At 49.9% G+C, this 22,267-nt stretch overlaps 1 protein-coding gene and 1 non-coding gene across 11 annotated transcripts in view; one reads left to right on the top strand and one right to left on the bottom strand.

Moving 5' to 3' along the window:
* FOXN3 (forkhead box N3) overlaps positions 1-22,267 on the top strand; it is a 391,024-nt gene that overhangs the window by 152,486 nt on the left and 216,271 nt on the right. Inside the window, exon 1 of one of the 10 annotated variants that reach the window (XM_042944041.1) lies at positions 7,799-8,095. The exons of 6 other annotated variants lie outside the window; for them this stretch is intronic. The gene's annotated coding sequence lies outside the window, so the exon portion shown is untranslated. Of the gene's footprint in view, positions 1-7,798; positions 8,096-20,536; positions 20,663-20,919; positions 20,940-21,230; positions 21,253-22,267 lie in introns of those variants that run through there. 3 more of the 10 variants (XM_042944037.1, XM_042944043.1, XM_042944042.1) reach the window with 3 other exon arrangements.
* On the bottom strand, positions 1,003-1,106 carry LOC122223290. Its single transcript, XR_006204175.1, has one exon. It is a non-coding gene; the product is annotated as a U6 spliceosomal RNA (small nuclear RNA).

The raw sequence follows: 22,267 nt of genomic DNA, 5'->3' as shown, positions 1-22,267 counted from the left end.
TTTTGAGAGAGAGAGGGAGAGAAAGAGAGAGGCAGAGTGTGAGTGGGGGAGGGACAGAGAGAGAGAGGGAGACCCAGAATCAGAAGCAGGCTCCAGGCTCTGAGCTGTCAGCACAGAGCCTGACGTGAGGCTCCAACCCACCAACCGAGCTTAACCAAGTGAGACACCCAGGCACCCCTCAATGGTTTCTTTTTTAAAAATTTTCCAAATTGTGGGCACCTGGGTGGCTCAGTCGGTTAAGCGTCTGACTGTAGCTCAGGTCACGATCTCACACTCCATGAGTTCAAGCCCCGCACTGGGCTCCGTGCTGACAGCTCGGAGCCTGGAGCCTGCTTCGGATTCTGTGTCTCCCTCTCTCTCTGCCCCTCCCCTGCTCATGCTCTGTCTCTGTGTCAAAAATAAATAAAAACACTAACAAATAAATTTTCTAAATTGAACTATAGTTGACACATAATGTTACCTTCGTTTCAAGCATACAACATAGTGATTCCACACCTGGGTACATTTTGCTGTGTTCACTGCAAGTGTGGAAACATTTCAGTGGCTTCCTGAGAGCTTAAACTGCAGAGAAAGAAGTGGAGGAAAGGTTTAAAATTTATGCTTAGGAGAAAGCAGGCTGGTCTCAGGCAGTTAATGTAAATAATGAGCAAATAATTCTTTAAGTTGGCTCTTAACTCTTGTTCTAATTCTCTTTCTTTTCTACATAATAGTAGTAAACAGTTGCATGGAATTCAGCCTGAGCTATGCATACCTGTGGGTATTTCCATATGTCAGTTTATTTAACCCTCCTCCCTGCCCACCCTCCGAGGCTGGCCCTATTACATCTCCATTTTGCAGGTGAGGACAGTAAGGCACTAAGAGGTGAAATGACTTGCCTAAGTCCTCATGGCTTGGCAAAGGCTGCAAATGGCCTGTGTGCTCACCCACCCTGCCGTCTGGCTCTCGTCTTTTATTTATTTACTTAGTTGGTTAGTTTTTATTTTACTTCCAGTTAGTTAACGTAAAAATCTGGAACGCTTCACAAATTTGTGTGTCAGCCTTGCACAAGGACCTTGCTAATCATCTCTGTATTGTCCCAATTTTATATGTAGGCTGCCAAAGGGAGCACTGCCTCTCATCTTTTAAATGGATGTTATGGCAGTCAGAGAAGTTCAAGTGTGTCCCTTCTGATGGATGCATCCCTTCCCAGGGCAGACCGAGCAGTCCCTCATTCCATCCCTCCCTCGACCAAGATTTCCAACACTTGCCATCTGCTGGGCGTGGACTCTGCCTGTGTATCTTGCTCAGAAGGTAGCCGTGTCCCCGGGGGTCATTCTGGCTGACAGCACTATTGGGTGAGGTGAAGGCGAGCCCCTGTGTCATGTCACCTCCATGAACTGCCCTTAGCCCGGAGGAGCACACGTGGTTCCCAAGGTGCACCTGTTAACTGAGCTCACGGGACAGGTGTAGCAAATCAGAAGGCTCGTGTATTTTAATTTGCAGTGAGAAATATTACTGCCTGGAAGGGGTTTGATGAGCTTGGGATTTTGGAAGGGAAGGCTGGACGACGTGAATGTTGAGCGCCATTGGAAACATCAGCTGGTCACAGTCCCCTGGGTAACTAGCCTCCATTGTTGCTGAGACACCAACCTCGGGATGGGGGGCTAACGCTGCCCCTCCCCACCTCCGTGTGCAGGGTGGGTCTTGGGAGAGGCCTCGCCTGTGAGGAAGGTGGAGGGGCCTCCAGTGCTCTGCCCGCCTCTGCCCCTCCCTCCCTCTCAGGACACTTTAGTTCTCTAGATTTGTTAGCACAGCCCATCTGTGATTGGGAAGTGGGCATCTCTCTCTCTCTCTGGGACTTTGCATATATAGACCCTCAAGCTGGTGGGGGGAGTAGAGTGGTGACCCTGGGGGGGGGGGGCACATAATGACCAGTAACACTATTTTAATGGGAAAATCCAAGATCTTGGCTTCTGCTGCTTCCCTGGGTTCCTCACTGCTCCAAGAGGGTAAAGTGCACACTGCCCTGCGGCTACATCTTTTTTGAAAAGGTAATCGCTACGGGGCACCTGGGTGGCTCAGCGCGTTCAGCCTCGGACTCTTGATGTCGGCTCAGGTCATGATCTCATGGTTCCTGGGATTGCATCCTGAACCATCGGGGCTCCACACTGCTAGCACAAAGCCTGCCTGGGATTCTCTCTGTCTCGCTCTGCCCCTCCCCTGCTTATGCTCTCTCTCTCTCAAAATAAATTAATTAATGAATGAATGAAAACAAATAAAGTAATCTCTATGCCCAATGTGGGGCTTGAACACACGACCCCGAGATCAAGAGTCACATGCTCCACCGACTGAGCCAGCCAGGGGCTCTCAGTTTCGTCTTTTTTTCTTTCTCTCTCTCTCTTTTTTTTTTTTTTTTTTAACATAAAATGGTACCAAAACCCAGCAGGTCCTGTCCTGAGCACAGAGAGGACTGATGTGGAGGGTTCAGGGCCTCACAGGGGGCACCAGGTCCTTCAGACCCAAAACTGAGTCAGCAGGGAAGTTCATCAGACCCTGAGCATCATGCAGATGATTCAGTTGTTCTGAACGGAGAGGGAAGAGGGGCCGGTGGCTGGGGTGGGACCTTGAGGAGGAGCCAGGTTGGGGAGGAAGGGGAGCTGAGACCACAGCTATACTTCCACCCTCAGTTCAGGGCTCCCTTTCCTGCCGTCAGACCAGCGCTCCGTCCTCTCTCCTTGGGTCCCTTCTTAAAGCAGTCAGCCTCCCGCCCTCACCGAGGCTCGGACACGTGGACCCACTGTCCCCGTACCTGCCTGGCTGCAGCCTCATCAGCATCACCTGAACCATAGACAGACACCTTCAAAGGACACGGCTGGTCACTGACCAAGAGGTTGCGGCCCCAAGGTGACCCACCGCGGAGCCCCGCTCCTGCCCCATCGCTCCTGCCCCATCGACAAGGATTAAACCCTCAGCTCTGCAGGGAACGGAAATAGGGCTCTGTCTGCCCCGCTGGGTGTGGCATAGCCCCTTCTTCCCAAGCCGCACTGGAGAGCTCCTGCAGCCAGAGGCCAGGAAGGCACACCCATGTCACAGAAGGGTGGCCCTTTCTTGTCTCAGCGGGAGTGGGCAGGCCAAGAAGGAGCAGAACCAGCAGGGACAGGATGGCACCTGCCTAGGGGCCCTTTGGATCAGACTGCCGGGTTAAGTGTGCCACTTTTCTGCCGGTGACCTCTGGTAGTCATTTTCACCTGCTTGAGGCCCCGATCCCTCACCTGTAAAATGGGGGCAACAGCACCTGCCTCAAAGAGCCACTAGCTGCCGGGTGAGGGTCTGCGAAAAGCTGTGACCGGCTCCCAGTAGGCATGTGTGTGGGGCAGATGCAGGTTCTGTGTGGCCTGCCGTCTCTTCAACTTGGGAGCCCTCTTTGAGACAAAAATGTAAAGTTACAAATACAAAACCAGGTTTAAGAATGAGCACGTATTTCAAATGATGAAAGAAAACATTAAAAAAGTATGTGTTTAAAAAGCTGACATCCCAGGGGCACGTGCCTGGCTCAGTTGGTAGAGCGTGTGACTCTTGATCTCGGGGTTGTAAGTCCGAGCCCCACGTTGGGTGTAGAGGTTACTTAAAAAAACTAAAATCTTAAAGAAAACACCCAACACTGACGTCCCGAACATCACAAATCCGAAAAATAGCACAGTATTGTTAGTAATCAGCTGTCTCGTGTTGGTTTGCGTACAAATGTACAAAAAAATGACTTCTTTTGTACGTTTTTTGGGGCTGTGGACTCCTTGATCACTTCCTCAGAGGGCGGTGATTTTGGAATGCCATTTTCCCTCAAGAGAATAGCAAGGTAGTACACGCACTTCTCTAGCATGGTTGGTTGGGACCTGTTTTCTATTCTTGATGGATTAGGAAAAAAAGCTTGTTTGCTTCGCAAGTGGTTATTGGTAATGCCATGTAGAGTTTTAGGATTGCAGTCAAATGTGGGGGAACCTCTCTCAGGTTTCTTTCATACCGGAGCCATAAGGTTTCAGGACATTTAAGTGTTTTTGTGCAGTGATTAAGCTTAAATAAAGAAGGTGCTCATTCACCGTTTTCTGGGGTCCCTCCCGGCCGTGGAAGGGGCTGTGTGAGCGAGGGGTGCTAATGCTTTAAGCCTCAGTGCCTGTGGATAAATCCTTCTCCTCAAAATATGTCAGTCAGAGCCCATTGGATTATTATATTTGACGTTCATCTTTTCAATTTTTTAGTTTTAGGATTTCTAAAGAACGTGTTCTCATTGACAAGAAATACAATCTTACACAAGTTCAGTGTGTGCAACGGTCTCTCCTTCAGTATCATTTGCTAACTGTCTACTCTGATCAGCCTCTCTCCTGTTGATTGTTGGGGGCATTTGATGACACAAAGCAGATAGGACGCAGCTCAGTATCTTCATCTAGTAGCTGCTCAATAAACGTAGCTGTCGAGACTGGCATCGCCCCTCCATTGGCTCTGATTTGGAGCTGGACACTCGGAGATCGAAAATTGGGACATTGTCCCCTGGGAGTTGGGAATGGGCCCAGCTTTGGGTCCAGGTCCGAGACCTAAGTGGGAGTCAGGTTTTGTCTCAAGTTATAACTAGAACTGCCCTCCCTCATTAGCAACGAATTCTCTACAGTTTTCTCTGTTCGTGACTTCTTCATTCAGCAGTAATATTCTGTTAATACGGCCACAGTTACCCATTAAACCATACTTTTTAAAGAGCTCAGTGATAATGTTTAATTTCCTACGTTTCCCCCAAATCTTTTGATCCTTATCAGGTCCAGCCACAAAAATTTGTCAAAATACGGTTTTATCTGTTTGGAACGTTAAAGGCTCTCCTGTAGGGGAGCTGTCTGCGCACAGGGAAATCTGAGTTGCTTCTAACTCTGCGCGGGTATCTGCTGGGGCTGCAAATGACAGAAGGGCCACTTCCAGTGTCGGAACGACAGAGTGTTGGCCTGTGCACTGGGTCCGAGCGGGGCCTTCCCGTTCTCTAATGCCCACCCATCACCTCTGGAGCCGACAGTGGGGTCAGGCCACACACACCACAGGACTGAAAGCTTGGGACCCTGTTGAACACTGGCATGGAAACTACCAGTGTGCATTCTGACATGTGGCCCTAAGTCACTTCACTTCTTTGGGCTTCGTTTGCCTCCTTCAACGAGGGGCTCATCCGACACTGTTGGTAAAGTCCTTCCCAAGGGTAACCTTTAAGATTTTATTTCCTCTTTACATTAATTGGTTTTTGTAATGAATAAACAAATCTTTTTCTGGCCAGTGCTGTCAGGCCAAGAATGCAATTACTAAATAAATAGTTCTGTTGAGATTAAATGATAATTCGGGGCAGTCAGCCTTAGTGACTTTCTTCCTACTCATGAGTTGTCGATTTTGATCTAGAAAGTGAGCCATGGAGGACGGGAGGGAGGAGCCCTAGAAAATGGCCGAAAAAACCGGCCCTGACTTGGTAAGCGTAGCTTTTGCGCAGAAAACCCAACTTGGTTGTTCATTCACAGGAGGTCCGGGGAGGTCTGTGTGGGGCCTCTTTTTCTTACCATAATCACTGGTAATGGTTTGCTCTGATGCTGGTATCACAAGGAAGCTGAGAGAGATTGAATTTGGATCCAGAGGGAGCTGGTGTTGGCAGAAGCCAGGGAGACTCCCAATGGCAGTGGGATCAGATCCCTGTGCATAGCCGAGGGTTTCTCGGGATTGCAACCACAGACCTCAGCTTTCTGCTTCATCCACTTTTTACAGAGCCTTTGGCTAGTCTTGAGACAAGTTTCCAGTCGTGGCACTGGGAAAGCTTGCAAGGAAGCATACGGGGCCGGTTTATGACGGATGAACTCCTTGGCCTTGGTACCCAGATCTCTGTGGGAATGCCATGGATGTGAAGATCTCCGGCTTGGGTGCCGGAGAGGCGGTCTGGCCCCCATCTCCAGTGCGTGGGGCTTTCTGAAGATTCTGGAGCACCTGTGGGGGGCACAGGGGCTGCCTCGATTGGGGGTGGGTTACCCTTCTGTCCAGGATCCATGGGGAAAAGTTAATCTGATGAGTAGTGCAGTCAGTGTATGTTCATTGTGGCTTGCTGATTCTCGAATGTGTTTATAGAGTTGCCTGAGGTTGATCTGTGCCTTGATCTAATCCTCTGTAACTGAGATTTTGGAAGACAGTTCTGGTGGGCTGGGCAGTGGTGTTTCTAAACCGGCAGGCAGTAACTACCTCACTTAGTGGGCAAAGTGCAACAGAGAGAGTTCAGAAATGGTTTCTAGTGAAATGGTGCTCTGGCAGCATTGGCTTGAGGTGACACTGTCAGATCTTGACCTTGATGGCTGTGGGCTATTGAGAAAAGGTTCATTTGTTGGATTGGGGGAGGGGGAGGGAGCGGCCTGGAGAGAGAGAGAGTAGATTGGTCTATGAGTTGCATAACGGGCACCTTCAGAGTGCTTGTGCCTTCTGAGGGTCCGTCCAAGTGGGACATGGGGATAGACTTGGAGTTTCAGGCCTGGCCCCTGGAGTTGTCACCGTCACGAGTTATTGGTTGCTGTTGTTTTCGCAACCGTTGTGCTTCACGATTCATGTGGGAGCACAGTGCTGGTGTATGACCATCGCCCTGGGTCTTTTGTAGATATGTTTGTCTGTTCAGTGAGTGGTGGCCATGTTCTCTGGGAGCATCAGGAGCTGGGCCTGGGAAGACAAGAAGGAGTGTCGTGGTCCGTGGCCCATTTGAAAAATGCTGCGCGAAAAACCCAAATCAAACGATCCCCCAAATTCTCCGACAAAGCAGCCCAGGGTATAGACCGTGCGGATAACGCTGCATTTCTGCGATCTTGGGAATTAGGTATCGGTGGCGTAAACAGGTTAGAGAATGCAGCGGCTATGAGGGTGGGCTCTGTGGGCCCGAAACTCATGGGGTCATACCTTTTCGGTCCCGCTCTACAAGCATCGCCGGCAAATGGCCTTCATTTCTGTAAGCTCAGCATCCTCATCTGTAAGAGGGTGACGGTACCTGTCTCATAAAGGTGGCGGAAGGAAGAAAGAAATCACGCAGGCAAAGCTCCTGGAGAGTCGGAAGCGCCTGGGAGCGTGGTGTTGTTATGCACGTCTTATAATTCCTTGGATTGCACCAGCTGGGTACTTGGTGTTCATTGTTTTGGCTGTTGTTGTGCAGGAGCCTTGAAGATCCCCAGGCAGAGTTCCCATTACCTTCGGTCCTCCCCAGGAAGCTAGAGGAGGGCCATGGTGCTAAGAGCATGGCGGACCAGCCGGGTTTCCCACCAACCAAGGGAGAGGCGATCTCTGTCTGTCCGACACGTTACCAGGGAAGGACCCACGTGTGGCTGGATTTGAAAGCAGTATTTTGCCCACACCTTTCTACAGAGAGATGACAGGAATTGAGTTAGTGGAGGGCTGGAGGGCAGCCAGTGTTCAATGGAATGCCACGTCGGGCTTTTCCATTTCTTTGGTTGGAATTGGGTTTTTACACATTGTTTGATTAAAAAAAAAAACCAACCAACAAACAGAAAACAAAAACCAAAACAAAACTGCAAGAACTCTTGCACAGAGGACCAAAAGAATGGCTTCTAAGCAAAAACATGCCGAACACGTGAAGACCAACCAGATTGCGTCGGTAGGTGGCAAAGTACTTTGCTATAAATATTACAAGACTCCTTTCTCTACTTACAAGAAAAATCGCGTTGCATTTCAGACAACAGAAATGGCCGGACCAGCCTTTAGTTCTTGTGCAAGAAACTGAAAACAATGTGAAAGATTTTCCTTAAATGGACGCGGAGCTCGGCTTGGTCTGGGGTTGAAGTCAAAGGCCCCGGTCTCCCTTTGCCTTATATGCGTTATTTCTCATACGTTATGCAAGATTCCCCAGGCCCCAAACCATTCACTTTTTCCTGTAATCTCGAGGTGTGCCCAGGGTACATCTCAGCCTCCGACCTTTCTGCTTTCACTTTTGGTTAGTCAGAACCTCCATCTGGCGGGATTTGAATATGAGTGTTTTCTGTGGCTTTTCTGTGGCTCCTTTTCAAAGCATTCAAAGCAGTTTAAAAATACAGAATGTTCAGCGATCTGACCAAGAGCTAATGTAAGTACTTATTTGGGGACTATTTTTAAAAAGTTGACTAGGGCAGGTTTGAACCTCTTAACTCTGCGTCTTGGAAATAGACCCTAAGATTAAAAAAAAAAGGTTCAAGAAACATGTGACGACGTCTCCACAGTCATAATGCTTTCCGTAGTGGTAGTAGTAGCAAATATAGCACAGTCTAGAAAAACAGAAGAGCTAAAATTCTGTATTTAATATTAAACAGGAAGCTCAACAGAGGAGTCTGCAGCAACATGGTGGGTTTTCAAACAAACCTGTTGCCGAGTTTCTCTGTAACGAGAAGTCTCAATGAGAACTCTTACTCTGTGAAAATGGTGGGTTTTCACGGAAATCTCCACCCAAACGTGACCACTGGAAGCAGGTTCTGTGCTGTAAGGTTTTGAAGCAACCCCCCTTCCACCAGAGCCAAAGGGAAGTTTGGAAGCACACTGAAAAGCTCTCCAGGAGTGGGAGATACTCTGCACTTTTGTCTCGCCTTTGTGCAGAGCCGTGCAGAGCCGTCACTCACCCAACATGTGCATGTGAATATTCTTTCTGAAGACCTGGGCTTCATTTTAAGGTCAGCCCTCAATTTCTAGAGAATATAATTTGCTGCTATTTTTAGAGCATCATGATTGCTCGTAATAACTAATGGAAAGAAAAAACTCAACAGAAATAAATGTGTAACAGCTGTGTCTGCTTAAACTTGATTAAAGGCAGTAAAAAAAAAAAAGTAAACAGAAGAATGAACGTGATAATGGACGAAGGAGAGCCCAGTATCCCTCTCATTGTGAAAAGTTTCACAGACGTAACTTGCTCTCCTCTGGAGGCTGGCGATGTCTGTGTTTAAAGTTTACTTTACTGTTTGTCTTGAGTGGGATCAGTGTTGTAGTGAATAATTTATAGCCAGCATGAATGAGCTCATTAGTCACCTTTTCAGACTTTAAATGCGTTTTGTGGTTGTCATTACTGGAGCCTTCTGTTCAGCCGCCGAGCAAAATGACAGTTTGGCAGTTGGCTGCCTCCATATCGGGCAGCCCGCTCCCCTTCAGGTCTGTGTTGCTTTTATATTTCACTGAAACCTTTCCTTTCTATCCCGGGGCTGGTCCAGGGACTCTCACATTTCAGATGCCTTTTGCACCCCAAGCTTAAATGAGAAGTTTTTCGTGGATTAAAACACCAAAAAAAAAAAATATTTCAGTTGCGTCTGCCGCAGAGAATGAAGTGGATGGAGTGAGCTTTTTTTTTTTTTTTTTTTTTTTTCCCAGCAACTGCTGTGTGTTATTCCCTTTGTGCTGGGTTTGATATTCAAGTTATTCAGACGCAGCAAGCTGGGGAGTCGCTGTGCCGGGCACTCACACGGCGGCAGGCTTTTCTGGCCAGGGGTCGTCTTCGGAGTTTGGAGGGGGAAGCGTGTTTCCGAGGAGGTTTGCGTTTTTACAGACTGGAGCATCCATGTGATGTGGGTGGGTGTGGACGAAGAAACGGACTCCAGAAGATCTGCCAGGCCAGATTTCCAGGGCCAAAGAAAACCACGTTTTTCCTACAAAGGGGTGGTTTGATGACCTTTTGGGCTCACGGCCATCTGGGGGTCCAGAGCCTGGGGAGTGGCCATGACTTCTTCCTCAACTCAGCGTCTTCCTAGTCCAGATCATTGAGAGAAAGCAAACTGTTGCAGCTGCCTGCCCCCCATGCCTTTGGAGACTTGCCTGGGAGGCCGGTATGTGAGGAAGAGCCCGGGCATGCCAATAGCAGGTGGGATTTCTTAGGAACGGATGTCATGAGGTTCATCCCTCCCTTTGAACCTGGCCTGGGCAGCCTTCAGAGAGCCCTGACATCCACTCTCTGGGACTGGACGCCATCCGGAAGTCCGGGACACCGTGGCATGCCCACCTTGGTCCTCGGGTAGCCTCTGCTGGCACGCAAGGTGCATGGACGCTTGCCCGGGGAGATCTCAGCCAATGGCCTGGGCCTCTGTTCCAAGGTCCCTTTGACGTTTCCTATGAGCAACAGGCACTAATGGCTGCCATCACCAACGTGGGCAGCACCCCCTTCCGGGATCCATATTGTTAGACAGCTGGCCTAGCACTGTGTGAGGCATGTAGGAAAGATGTTCAGTATTCCTCTCTGGAAGAAATGCCAACTTAAAAAGGACGCCTGGTTGTTTGGGGGCCAAATCTTTGAAGCCAGTGACAGTCACGTGTCTTTGAGCCCAGAGGCATTGGGTGCTTTTGGTGCACCCACAGAGAGACAGCAGTCCATTTGGCCGCTTCCTTCCCAGCCCCCACCCCTTATGAGACCCGAGTGCTCACGTGTACTCATGCCTCACAATTTACGGGCACGGGTTGCTTGCACCTGAATCGAAATATTAAAGGCACAGGAGAGGTTATTTTGGGAAGGACTGGGGCTTCCAAAACAGAAAGTGTCGGTGAACTGCACTGTCCGATAGAGAATAGGTTTGGCAGTCGCAGTAAGTTGAAAGGTTGTTAACCCCACCCCAGAAGAATTTTGTACGGCAGGGAAATATATCGGTGATATCGTAATCCCCGCAACGTTTCCCAGAGACGTCATCAACTTTGTAGCTTTTGCTTTTGTTTGAAAGAGACGGTCTTAGAGAGAGGAATTAATTGTCTTCTTTCACATTCTTCTGACAAAGTAAAATGAGAGAAGTTATTTTTTGGCCTGGTTAAGCCTTTGGCAGGACGTAGAAACTGAAACCCAAGAGACTGTGGTACTCGGTGTGCTCAGTAAAGACAGGAAAACAATAAAAGCTCTTGAAAACTTTGGAGGAGGAAAAGGTTGATGATGCTACTTTTCTATTTTTTTTCTTTTCTTTTTTTAATTTCTACGTTTCTTTATTTTTGAGAGGCAGAGAGAGATAGAGCATGAGCGGGGGGGGGGGGGGGGGGGGGCGGGCAGAGAGAGAGGGAGACACGGAATCCGAAGCAGGCTCCAGGCTCGGAGCCGCCAGCCCAGAGCCCGACGTGGGGCTCGAACCCACGAACTGTGAGATCATGACGCTTAACCGACTGAGCCACCCAGGCGCCCCAATGAGGCCACTTTTCTTTGACTGATCTGTGTAGTTATTAGATACCAGCTTGAAAGAACAATAAAAAGAAGCTTTTTTTTTTTTTTTTCCTGTTAAGCGATCAATATTTTTGATTACCGCTATGCCACATGCTATGAGCAGAAGAGAGGTAGAAGGCAGGGTCCTTGCCTCTCTGGGCACTTATAATTTGTTTGATGCTCAGCATCTAGTTGATTTATTTTTTATTACAAAGGTACACCATACAGTATTGATTATGACATAGAAGCTGCACTTTGGCTCTTTGTAAGTAGTGCCTTTTCATTCTATTTAAAAGCCCCTCTTCCCTTCCTTCTCCTTTATTTCCTGCTCACCATTTTTCCTCTCTTGAACCCCACCACTCTTATCCGTCATGTCCTTGACCCTCAGGGGATCCTCCAAGAAAAATTCAAAGGCTGTGGATTGATCTGAAGCTTCCCTTGGCTCCTACCTGGAACCTAACTCCAAACCCTGGAGCCAGACTGTGTGGGTTCAAATCCCAGCCCACCACTTACCAGTTGTGTGGCCTTGGGCAGGTGGCCAAACCTCTCGGTGCCTCAGGTTCCTCGTTTATTTATAAGACGGGCATGATAGTCGTACCTACCTCACAGGGTTAATGTGAGGCCGAAATGAGTCAATATTTGCAAAGCCTTAAGAATACTGCCTGGCACCCAATACGTGCCATGTTAAGTGTTTGTTAAATATGGTTGGTCATTATTCATGTGTTCCATATTTGCAAATCCACATCCTTGCTAAAAATTATTTGTAACCCCCAAATTAAAAAATGCTCATGGTGCTTTTATGCTCACTTGTGGATGTTTTGGCAGAATGACCAAAAATTTGAGTGGCCCAGTGGGCACTTTCCCAGCTTCTGACTTCTTGTTTGAGCTCTCATACCATAAACAAGTATCTGTTCTGTGGTCTATCTTGTGCTATGCTTTCTGTGCTTTTCCCCTGGTGATTTTTCTGTTTAAAATGGCACCTAATCGTAGGGCTGAAGTGTTTAGTGTTCCTGAGTGCATGAAGGCTGATTGCCTTGTGGAGAAAATACAGAAGCCTTGTTAGAGAATCTTTGTTCAGACATGAGTTATAGCGCTGTTGGCCGTGAATTCCATGTTAATGAATCAACTATATATATTAAATAAGGTGTCTTTAAATGGAAACACAGCAAACTGTGGTTATAGACTCATCGGTTAACAAAAATGCAGTCACCCGCAGCTTGCAGGAACCTGACCGTGTGTTTCCCCTAGGAGCAATAGTTCAGTATTTGCTAATTCATTGTTTGTGGAGACTTTATAGAACACAACTTGCACGAATAACGACAATCAACTGTAGATAAATGGAGTTCAAGAGCACAGACTGGCAGCCTTTTCTAGGGCAAGCTTCTGACTGCCAGAGCCTCCCTTGGAAGGGCAGGAGAAGCAGAAGTAATTCTGGCCACGTGGAGTGCCTCAGCTGGACACAGATTTTTCTATCAGATCTGGAAAAAAAAAAAAAGAGATATAACCACATCTGGTCTTTTATAAGCACAAATCGTTACAGAGGATCAATGGGAAAAGAGAGTCCATCTTCCCCCTCCCCCACAAACTCTTAACTCAAGAGTATTTTCCCTTATCTTTGGACCTTTGTAAGAGTTTGTAGAGAAAGTTGGATCCTGAAAACCTATACACTGAAAGCCTTCAAACCACCAGACAAAAGACACCACAACACAGGGTATAATGTGTGTTATACTTAGCAATTCTCTTTTTGCTCAGAGCCCCGGCCTTTTCAGAAAGGAATCGGTTTGTCCCTTGTGGTAGAAAAGATCACAAAATACCTTAACTTGGTGGAAAGCTTTGCCAACGTATTTATTTCCCTCCAAACTCTTACTTTATGAAATGTTTGCCGGTTGTTTCACACATATGGTGTATGAGAATGTGAAGATGGTCCTGAATCAGGAAGGCTTCACTCAAAATGACTGGAGAATGCAAATGGCGGGGACCAAAGGGGGTGTGGTGGCCAAGGTGGCCCACAGAATATAATAATACGCTTGTAGCCTCTTATTTTGGCAATTTCCGAGTTTTCATGATTTTAAGCCCTGTCCCAACAACCCCCCCCCCAAATACAATGTTGCGTATTCCAGGGCTTGTTTTCCGTAACTACTGACTGAGCGTCTCCTGTGTGTGTCAGGCCCTTGAGTCGCTGTGTGGCGTTTACTGGATCGCAGGGGTAGGCAGTCTGGTGGGCATGTTAACAGCCTTGCTATGGTATCTCCCTTGGCTAAATTCCTAGAGGTTGGAAATTCAGGGTCAATGGCTGGGCTCGTTTAAGTTGTAATTGAACAGTTGAGCCAAGTCACCATCTTTCGGACACCCACACCAACACTGGTATGATTATTCCTTCTCGGCCTGTGCCAATCTGATAGCTGAAATGAGATCTCACAATTGCTTTAATTTGCATTTGTTTTTTACTGAGGTGGAGCCTCTTTTCGTGGGTATATGATCATTTTTGTTTCTCTTTTGGTGGATTTGCCCCTTTCTCATTAGGGTGATGCTTTTTTTTTTTTTTTTTCTCATTGATTGTAGGGGCTATAAATTTAAAATATTAACCTCTTTATCTGTGTATGGCACATATTTCCTCATTTTTTAATCTATCTTTTAACTTGATTTATGACTCTGGCAGTGCACGCAAATTTTAAATTGGTATGCAGTCAAATATGTCAATATTTTCCTTTTGATTTATTTACTTAACAAAAAAAACAGTGCTAAGTGCCAGGGCACCATTATATGTGTTTTACAAGTATTAATTCATTTGATCTTTGTCAGAGCCCCGTGAAGTGGGTATTGCTGTTATTCTCCCTCCCTGCCCATTTTTTTTTAAGATGAAGAAACTAGGTGGGGAGAAAGAAGTTAAGTACTTTAACTAAGGTTAGCCAGCTGGTACGTGGTGAAGTGAGAATATGAACCCAGTCCCAGGTTTTTATGCTAGCCTTTAGGCTATACGACCTCCGGCCGTGGTGCTTTGCTCTGTGTGTGTGTGTGTGCACGTGCACGCACATGTGTGCGTGTATTTATGTGTGGTCACTTCATAAATCTCCCCGGGTCTCCTGGATCCTTGAGGGCAAGAGCTACACCTCTTACCTTTCCAGCTTCCTTCCCAGTCCCCTCCACACAGTCCTGGGCATAGAGTAGATAGATGCTTCATACGTAGTTGTTGAGTGAATGAATGGACTAAATCTGGATTCTGGATCATTCGCTCACACATATGGCCCCATGGGTGTTCTAAGCCTCAGCTGACAGGTTCTGTGTTCCCATGTTGTCTCCAGCAGGTGACTTGATAAGCTTAGGTTTGGGGAGGGGCACGTGAGCTAATGAACTTCACTCTACCGGTTTGGCTGTACTTTCCCTTACCACACATCCCTCCCTCCCTTCTCTCCTCAAATAAGCCTCCTGGCTCCGTTCCCTGCTGGAGAAATTCAAAGAAGCCTTTTCCCAGGCTACACCCTTCAGAACCTGTCATGTAAACACCAAGAATGCACAGGAGGAAAGCCCAAGAGAGGATGAAGAGTAGGTGGCAAGACCCTGGACCAATCCGTGAAACTCTTCAAGAGTGGGGGGCCTCCCAGCTCTCACGCTGGGTCTCTCTTCCTCCTGGGCCCAAGGGAAGGAAGCCAGCAGCCCTTTTACCATTACAAACAGCATTCTCATATATTATCTCAGAGAGACTTAGTCAACCCATGATTAAGGGGTTTCCTTTGACCATAATCTTCCCTTCTCTTCTCGTATTTGACAAATCCTCTTGGTTTTTCCCTTGAAGGCTTTCATACGTTCATTTTTTCCAGTCTCGCTGACTGTTCTCTAATTCGCAAAGCGGGGGTCCCTCAGCCTCCAGCAGCAGCACCCCTGGGAGCTTGTTAGAGATGTGAAGTCTCAGGCCACAGCAGAGACCTGCTGAATCACAAACTCCAGGGGTGGGGGCCAGCAAGCTGCGTTTTAATAAGTCGTACGGGTAATTTTGGTGCGGACTCAAGGTTGAGGACCACTGCTCTAATGGGATCCTCCCCCCCTTACAGAACATTGTATACGTAATGGGTGTTCATTGTAGAAGACATGGCATATAATAGACACGTTTGAAAGAAGCAGGCCAGAAAAATTACCCCATAACTCTCCTACTCAGAGGGGATCCCTACTTTAATATTTTATAATTTCTGAAAACATAGTAAAAAAAAAAAAAAAACCCTTTATTCCCTTTTGTATGGATTCTGGCATTGCTTTCTCAGTACTTTTGTCTGCTTTGGGTCTCTTACTTTTTTCCTTCCCTCTCCCAAAACTCACCTTGAATCCACAATTCCATTCTTCTTCTCCTCTTCCCCCTTCTTTTTAAATTGAGATATATTTGACATACAACATTGTGTGTAAATTTAAGGTGTCTGACATATAGATTTGATACATTTATATTACAGTATGATTGCCACTGTGGCATTAGCTAATACCTTTGTGGTGTCACATTGTTATCATTTGTTTTAGTGTTGAGAACAATTAAAATCTAGTCTGTTAATGTTTATAATACAGGTTTCTTGTCGATAATTATTGTGCTGTATTAGGTCTCCAGGACTTATTTATCTACTAGCTTCAAGCCATTCATCTTTTTAAGCATATTTCTGATAGCATAACTTCTGCACTCAAAAATATTCGAGGGTGGTTCGGTCGGCTAAGTGTCCGACTTCGGCTCAGGTCGTAATCTCACGGTTCGTGAGTTGGAGCCCTGCGTCGGGCTCTGTGCTGACAGCTCAGAGCCTGGAGCCTGCTTCGGGTTCTGTGTCTCCCTCTCTCTCTGCCCCTCCCTTGCTCACACTCTGTCTCTCTCTCAAAAATGAATAAACATTAAAAAAAATATATTCAATGAGTTTGTCTTGCCCTTTGAATTAGTGCTTAGAAACTGCTCATTTTAGCATTCAAGGAGTTTTGTCATACGGTGTTTCCGCTCTTCTCCACTAACACGCATGGCCTCATAGGTGCCATTGTGTGGCTCTTGACCCAGTGCTATGTACTTGGTAAGCACTCAGTAAATATTTGCTCAAGGAACAAATGCATCTCCTAATACAATCAAGTCATATTTGATAAATCTGTATGTGCCATTTATTTCTCCTACATGGAACAGTGGTTTCTGCTGTAGTGCCTGCTTAAAATGTCTGGGATCCCTCCTAGAAGATTCTGATCCATTAGGTTGTGGCTTCCTGGGTATCCCTAAGAGAAAAGCTCAGATCTATAACATGCCTTCCCCATTTCCACAGATCCAGTACGAACTCATCTTTATTAGATATCCTCCTTCCAAAGTCATCCCCAGTCCCGTTGTGCCCAATGAGTCCACCCTGCCCCCTCGCCTCAGCTGTTAGGAGGGGGTGGGCAGAAAGGAGTCGCCTAAGTCAGGCTGAGCCAATCAGGTTATTTCCCTGAGAACTGAGTCATGTAGTGGAAGACAGAGGCAGTCAGAAGGTGGTGGGTGCTGAAGGTCAGAAGGTTATTTGGACTTGGTGTGGGCAGGCACGTGTGGTCATAAGCGAGCAGAGGAAGCCGACCCGCAGGCACGAGAGTGGAATAGATATGCAGAGGGAAGGAGGAAAGATGGTGTGGTCTCAGAGGGAAGGAGGAGGAGGGGGAGAGAAACTGTCTGATGACGCCCGGGTTCTAAGAAGCCCAGCTGTGCTGCCTGCCCAGGGCTGCCCGGGTTCCTGCTCATGTGTCTTCACTTGAGTCAGCTGGAAGGATCCCCGACCAGGCTATCATCTTTGCAGGCCTGCCTCACATTCCTCTGCATATATATGAAAGTCCCCCGCCTTCCCGCCTGCCGTGTCCTCCTCTCACTGCTCATCTCTCCAGTTGTTACTGCCTCAAGGGGGGTTCGGGGGCTTCACCCTGAACTTTTCCATAAATAATCACGTTGGCCAAAGAGCCAGTGATGGGGAAAGGGGCTTTCATGTTGCGGGGCAGAGAAGCCTGTGAGAGAAGAAAGAACAAAACCTCAGGGGGAGAGGCACTCTGCACACAGGAGGAGCCTGAAGTTCCACACTGACTGGGGACCCACAGGGCTGGAGTCCAGACACATGTGTGTCTCGGGCCCATGCCCAGAAGGCGCTGTCGAAAGGTCCCAGCAGGTCCCCAGCCAGGAAGTAAGTGTCGCCCAAAGTGAGTTCCAGGGCACACGCAGGATTCTTCTGTCAAACGTGTTTATAGAACAATGGTTTCAACAGTTCCACTCGGTGTTTGGAGACTTCTCAGGGTCTAAGGCACAAGGGTGCTTTTTGAAAAGTTCAAGAGGGGAGTTGAAAATGGAGTCGTCCTGAAGAATTTGGCCGCTGCACCCTTTTGTCAGGGAGCATGTTGCAGAGCTGGGGTTGGACGGAATTAAGAGGTGGAGAGGCCACTCTGAGCCTTCCTTTGGCTTTGGGCAAATATGTGGATCCCCCCCATTTCAGACAGACAGGGAGGCAGACATGAGTTGAGTAGTCTGCTCTCCACACCAGGCAGTGCTGGTCCACCGCTCCCTCTTCAGAGTGACCTCTCTTGCCACGTTTGTAACGGGAGAGAGAAATTAAGGCACACAGATGGTCCCTGACTTAACGATAGTTGGACATACAAGTTTTCGACTTTGTGATGGTGGGAGAGCGATACACCTTCGGTAGAAACCAAACTTCAGATTCTGGATTTGGATCTTTCCCTGAGCTAGTGAGGTACCTTATGATCCTCTTTCGGGATGCGGCAAAGCCTCAGCTCCCAGTGGCCACACCATCAGTGGGGTAAGCAACTGATATACTACAGCCATTCTGTACCTGCACAACCATTCGGTTTTTTGCTTTCTGTACGGTAGTCAAGAAGTTGGATGAGGTATTCAACACTTGGCGTCAGATGATTTTGCCCCGTTGAGGCTAACGTAATGTTCTGTGCGCGTTCAAGGTGCACGTTCAAGTTTAGCTAGGCTGAGCGGTGATGTTGGGCCGGTTAGGTATGTTACATGCGTTGTCGACTTAGGGATATTTTCAACTTAAAGATGGGCTTATTGGGAGGTTAACCCCATCCTCAGCTGAGGCAGGTCTGTACGTTGAAGAATGGAAGAAACCAAAAACATGCAGAAGAAAGGCAGGCTAATAAAAGACAGCTTGTCTCACCTTACCCCACCCGCTGCCTAGGGCTTCTCCTGCCCCAAGGCTTACCTGTTTTAAAGGTTTTGTTCACGTTAGGATGGCTGGTTTGGACACAGGAGGCTAAACAGCTTGCACGGAGAATTTTGAGAAGGACATATTCCGTGCACTTGAACCCTGGGGACAAAGAAAGGACTGGAAGGAAAATGAACATGCCATTTCCCTTCCTGTAAAGAGATCTCTAGCTACGGTGTGAGGGTAGTTGGCCACGGGGAGGGCTGGGAGCTGATGATGCAAGAGGAGGAGGGAAGGGGAGTGTTTCTTCCTCTCTGGGTGGGCAAGGGGCTTGCACAAAGGTCTCTGGCCTTGATTCCTTTGATGGGGGAATTCAGCAGCCTCAACTGATACACTGGAGGAGGGTCTCCACTGGAGCTCAGTCGGGCTTTTGTCACTTAAGTTCTGACGCTTAGTCTGTGGCGCAAGGCTTCAGTCGTCTCTAGCTTGTTTCTCTCATCTTACACCTCTTGCTTGATGAGTTTGGGTAGGTCCCATCAAGTGCTGGGTAATTCAAAGGGGTGGGGCTGGATGACCTCGGGCTTTCCCTGGGCCCCCACCTTGGAATCCTCTCCGGGGTGGGATCTGCCCGTAGAACTCACTGGTAAGTAATAAGGCCTGTGGGGGAATGCCTTTGCCGAAGACTTGGCACCCACCACATTGAGGCTTTGTGAAAAAGGAATGACTCCCAGATCTATTGGGGTTTCCTTATATTTTGGAAAAAAAAAATTGAGAAGCCCTTGGGATTTTTCCTCCCCTTTCGGGGAGGTTAAAAGGGACTGCAGACAAGGGGGGTTTCAGAGGGAGACCATTCTCTCGCTGGTTTTTCTGCAGTTTTCGGGAAGCTCAAGATGGCCGGCCTGCTGGCTCAGGTGGGCTTAGGTGGGGGTGGGGGTGGGTTGTCACCTGGGCTTCTCTGTGGAGGAACCTACTGAATTGGCTACGTGGGAGTGGTGTGCAATCATATTTTTATTTATGTCACCACCAGGGTGTCCTGTTGGACTCTCCTTTCGTCCTCTCCCAAGGCTGCTGGTTGGTGTGGCTTAAGCAGTGGGTGGCCGTCCTTTGGAGGAGCCCAAAGACTTGGAGTGGTGGCTGCGCCGGTCGCTGGGTGGCCCTGCGAATTGTCTGTCGGGTTCCCGAGAACTCAAAATGTGAAGGCGATAAGGCTGGTTTTTTTTCCTCGAGGTTTATAAGTCGGTCGCGGCGCCCAGCATTTCCCCACTGGAGAGGCCCCACCGGCGTGGCCTTTAGGACGGGCCTCCTGCTCGCCTGTCTGTAATGGCCACCCTCCCTCCCCGAGCAGACACGCGCCGGCAGACGACAGGAGGAGCGGCCACCGGGGCGGGAGGCTGCGGTGCCTTTGTGCCTTTCCTCCCGGGGCTCCAGGTGGGCGCTGGAGGAGGGCCGGGGACTGCCCCGGGAGCCCCGCCAGGACGCCGTAGGTGGGGAGAAGTGGAATCTCTTCTCCCCCTCGCAAGCCTCGCCCGCATCGTAATTCTTTTTATTTTTACTTTCGAGCCTTGTAAGGCATGCGGATGGGGTAGGAGCGTTCCGGCGACACGTTGCCAGCGGCGCAGCGCCGGCCCGCCCGCGTGGCCGGAGCCCGGGGAAGGGGCAGGCCGCGCGCCGCCCGCCCGCCCGGCCGCCCGGCCCCGCCGCCCACGGTCGCGGCCGCCCCGGCTCGCGGCGCCCGCGCCGCTCACCCCCGGCCCGCGGCGCGGCGGGAGGCGAGTCCGCGCGGCCCAGGCCGGCCTGGGCCCCGGCTGCGCCCCGGGAGCGCCCGGGCGCGGCGCGCGGGGTCGACCGCGGCGAGGGGGGCGCGGGCAGGGGGCGCCCCGGCGGGTCCGCACCCCGGGCCGCCGGCGGCCCGGCCCACGTTTTCCCTCTCTCCGGCTCCCTCCGCCCCCTCCGCTCCGTCCCTCCCCTCCGCGCCCCTCCCTCCCCGCGCTTCCCCTCCTCCTGCCTGGTCATGTGTCGCCTTTTTTTGTTTGCAGTGGAAACAATTTCTCGCCGCTCGGCGCGCCCCGGCCCGACGCGCCGCGGCGGAGGCGAGCGGGAGGCGGGACGGGGCGGGGAGAGCGGCGGGGCCGGCGGGAGGACGCGCGGCGCGCCCGGCGGACGCCGCAGGTCCCATGCCGCGCCGCGACCCCCGCGCCCCTGCCGCCCGCGCCCGCGGCCGCCCCCCGCCGCCCGCCGCCCCGGGCTCGCCGCGCCGCGCCCGCGCGTCCTTAGCCGGGCCACCAAGCGATGCCCGCTGGGCGCCCGCGAAACTTTGTCGGCTCCCGCTGAAGGGCTGCGGCGCCCCCGCGCCCCCGCGCCCCGCTCCGGCCAGGTGAGTTTGCTCCCGGCTCCCGCCGGCGCCCCAGTGGGGTTGGGGTGACTCGGGGCGGGGGCGCTCGTCCGAGGCCGTCCTGGAGGCGACCTCGCCGCTCTCGGCAGACGAGGGACTCCGCAGTTCCTGGGGGAAGGGCTCGGGGTGGGGGGCCCGGCCGGGCGGGGAGACGGCAGCCCCAGAGCGGGGAAGTTGCCCGGTCCGAAGAGTTTCCTGCCCCGACGTGCGGGCTGTTTCCCGGTGCCTCGATTTCCGAAAGACGCCCGGAGGGAGCAGAGTTGGTATTGTCCGCGGGGGACGGGATCCCCGCCGTTCCGGGCCGGGGGAGGGGGTGCCGATCTAGGGGAGACCCCAAGATGAGAAACAGGCTCCTAACAAAGATGCCCCCTCCCCCCAAACTGCAGGCTTGGCACCGGCAGCGAGCGTCTCCCGAGACCCCCGAGGCCCGACCCCTCCTCACCCCGACTCTCTAGGAAACCGTCCTCGGGCCCTGGAGAAGTTGGGGGGACGGCGGGCTTTTATTGATGTGTTTTTAAGGCTCGCCGCGGTGCGGCCAATAAAAGGTTTATGACATCTGACCGGCAGTGAAGGTATGCGAGCTCCCAATTGCCTAGTATACGGGGAGCGGAGCAGTTTCCTCGTTGCCTGGCAACGCCGCTGATTGACGCGAAACGCAGCCAATCGCCGCTCCCGCAGGTCCCCTTGAAATGTTTTTGACAAGTACAGTAGACGGGAGTGGAGAGCGTGCGTGCGCGCGCGCGCGCGCGCGCGCGGAGGGGGGTTACCGGGCCCCTCCAAACTGGAGACTGCCCTGCTCGGCTTGGAGAGCGTTTCTTAACTTTTTAAAGTTCACTTCCAACATCTGCTCCGAGCTGGGCCAGTAATGTGTTTGTCAGTTATTTGGAAACCTTCTGATAGCGGGCAAGAAACTCGCTTTCCTGCTGCATTTTCTCCGTTAAAACGCAAATAAGATAACAAAACACAGCAAGTCGTAGAGAAACAAAAAGAGGGTGTGTGTGTGTGTGTGTGTGTGTGTGTGTGTGTGGAACGGAACCAATAGCAAACCGAAAAGTTGTAAGGAGGTCACTAGTGAATAACTATTTGCGTATCTGGTGGAGCAGATTAAAAATGTTTGCTTAACTGCAGACTCACATGATCCGGATTCTCGCTCTCTTTCTTTTTTCTTTCCCTCTAAAATAGGAGGAAAAAAAGATTTGGCAGATTATGTAGTTAGAGTATAATAATGGAAAACTCCTCAGCTGTGGTTTCTGGGAACTGTTTTTTAAAATGGAACTGTGGTGATCAGCAGGTCTTAATATTGTTGCCATGAAATGCTGGATTTATAAAGCTGCAGTTAACCGTTGGAGAGCATGGGGGGATAGAAACACAAAGCAGACAGATGATTCAAGGGCACTGAAGCCTCATCACCCTCTTTTCTTGACTTTTCTAATAAAGCCATATTGCTGGCAGTGTTTGTTTAAAACAAAAGAAAACATGGAGTATAGCGTGTTAGTTCCTTTGGGAAGCTACTGACAAATAAGCACATTGAAAAGAAAGAGCAGCATGTTGTCATAGCAACAGTGCAATTAAATTACTTTACTGTCA

The sequence above is a fragment of the Panthera leo genome, chromosome B3 (assembly GCF_018350215.1).
Source record: "Panthera leo isolate Ple1 chromosome B3, P.leo_Ple1_pat1.1, whole genome shotgun sequence".
In the NCBI taxonomy this organism is placed as follows: Eukaryota; Metazoa; Chordata; class Mammalia; order Carnivora; family Felidae; genus Panthera; species Panthera leo.
Note: the sequence above shows the minus strand (reverse complement) of the source record. Positions and strands in the feature narration are given on the sequence as shown.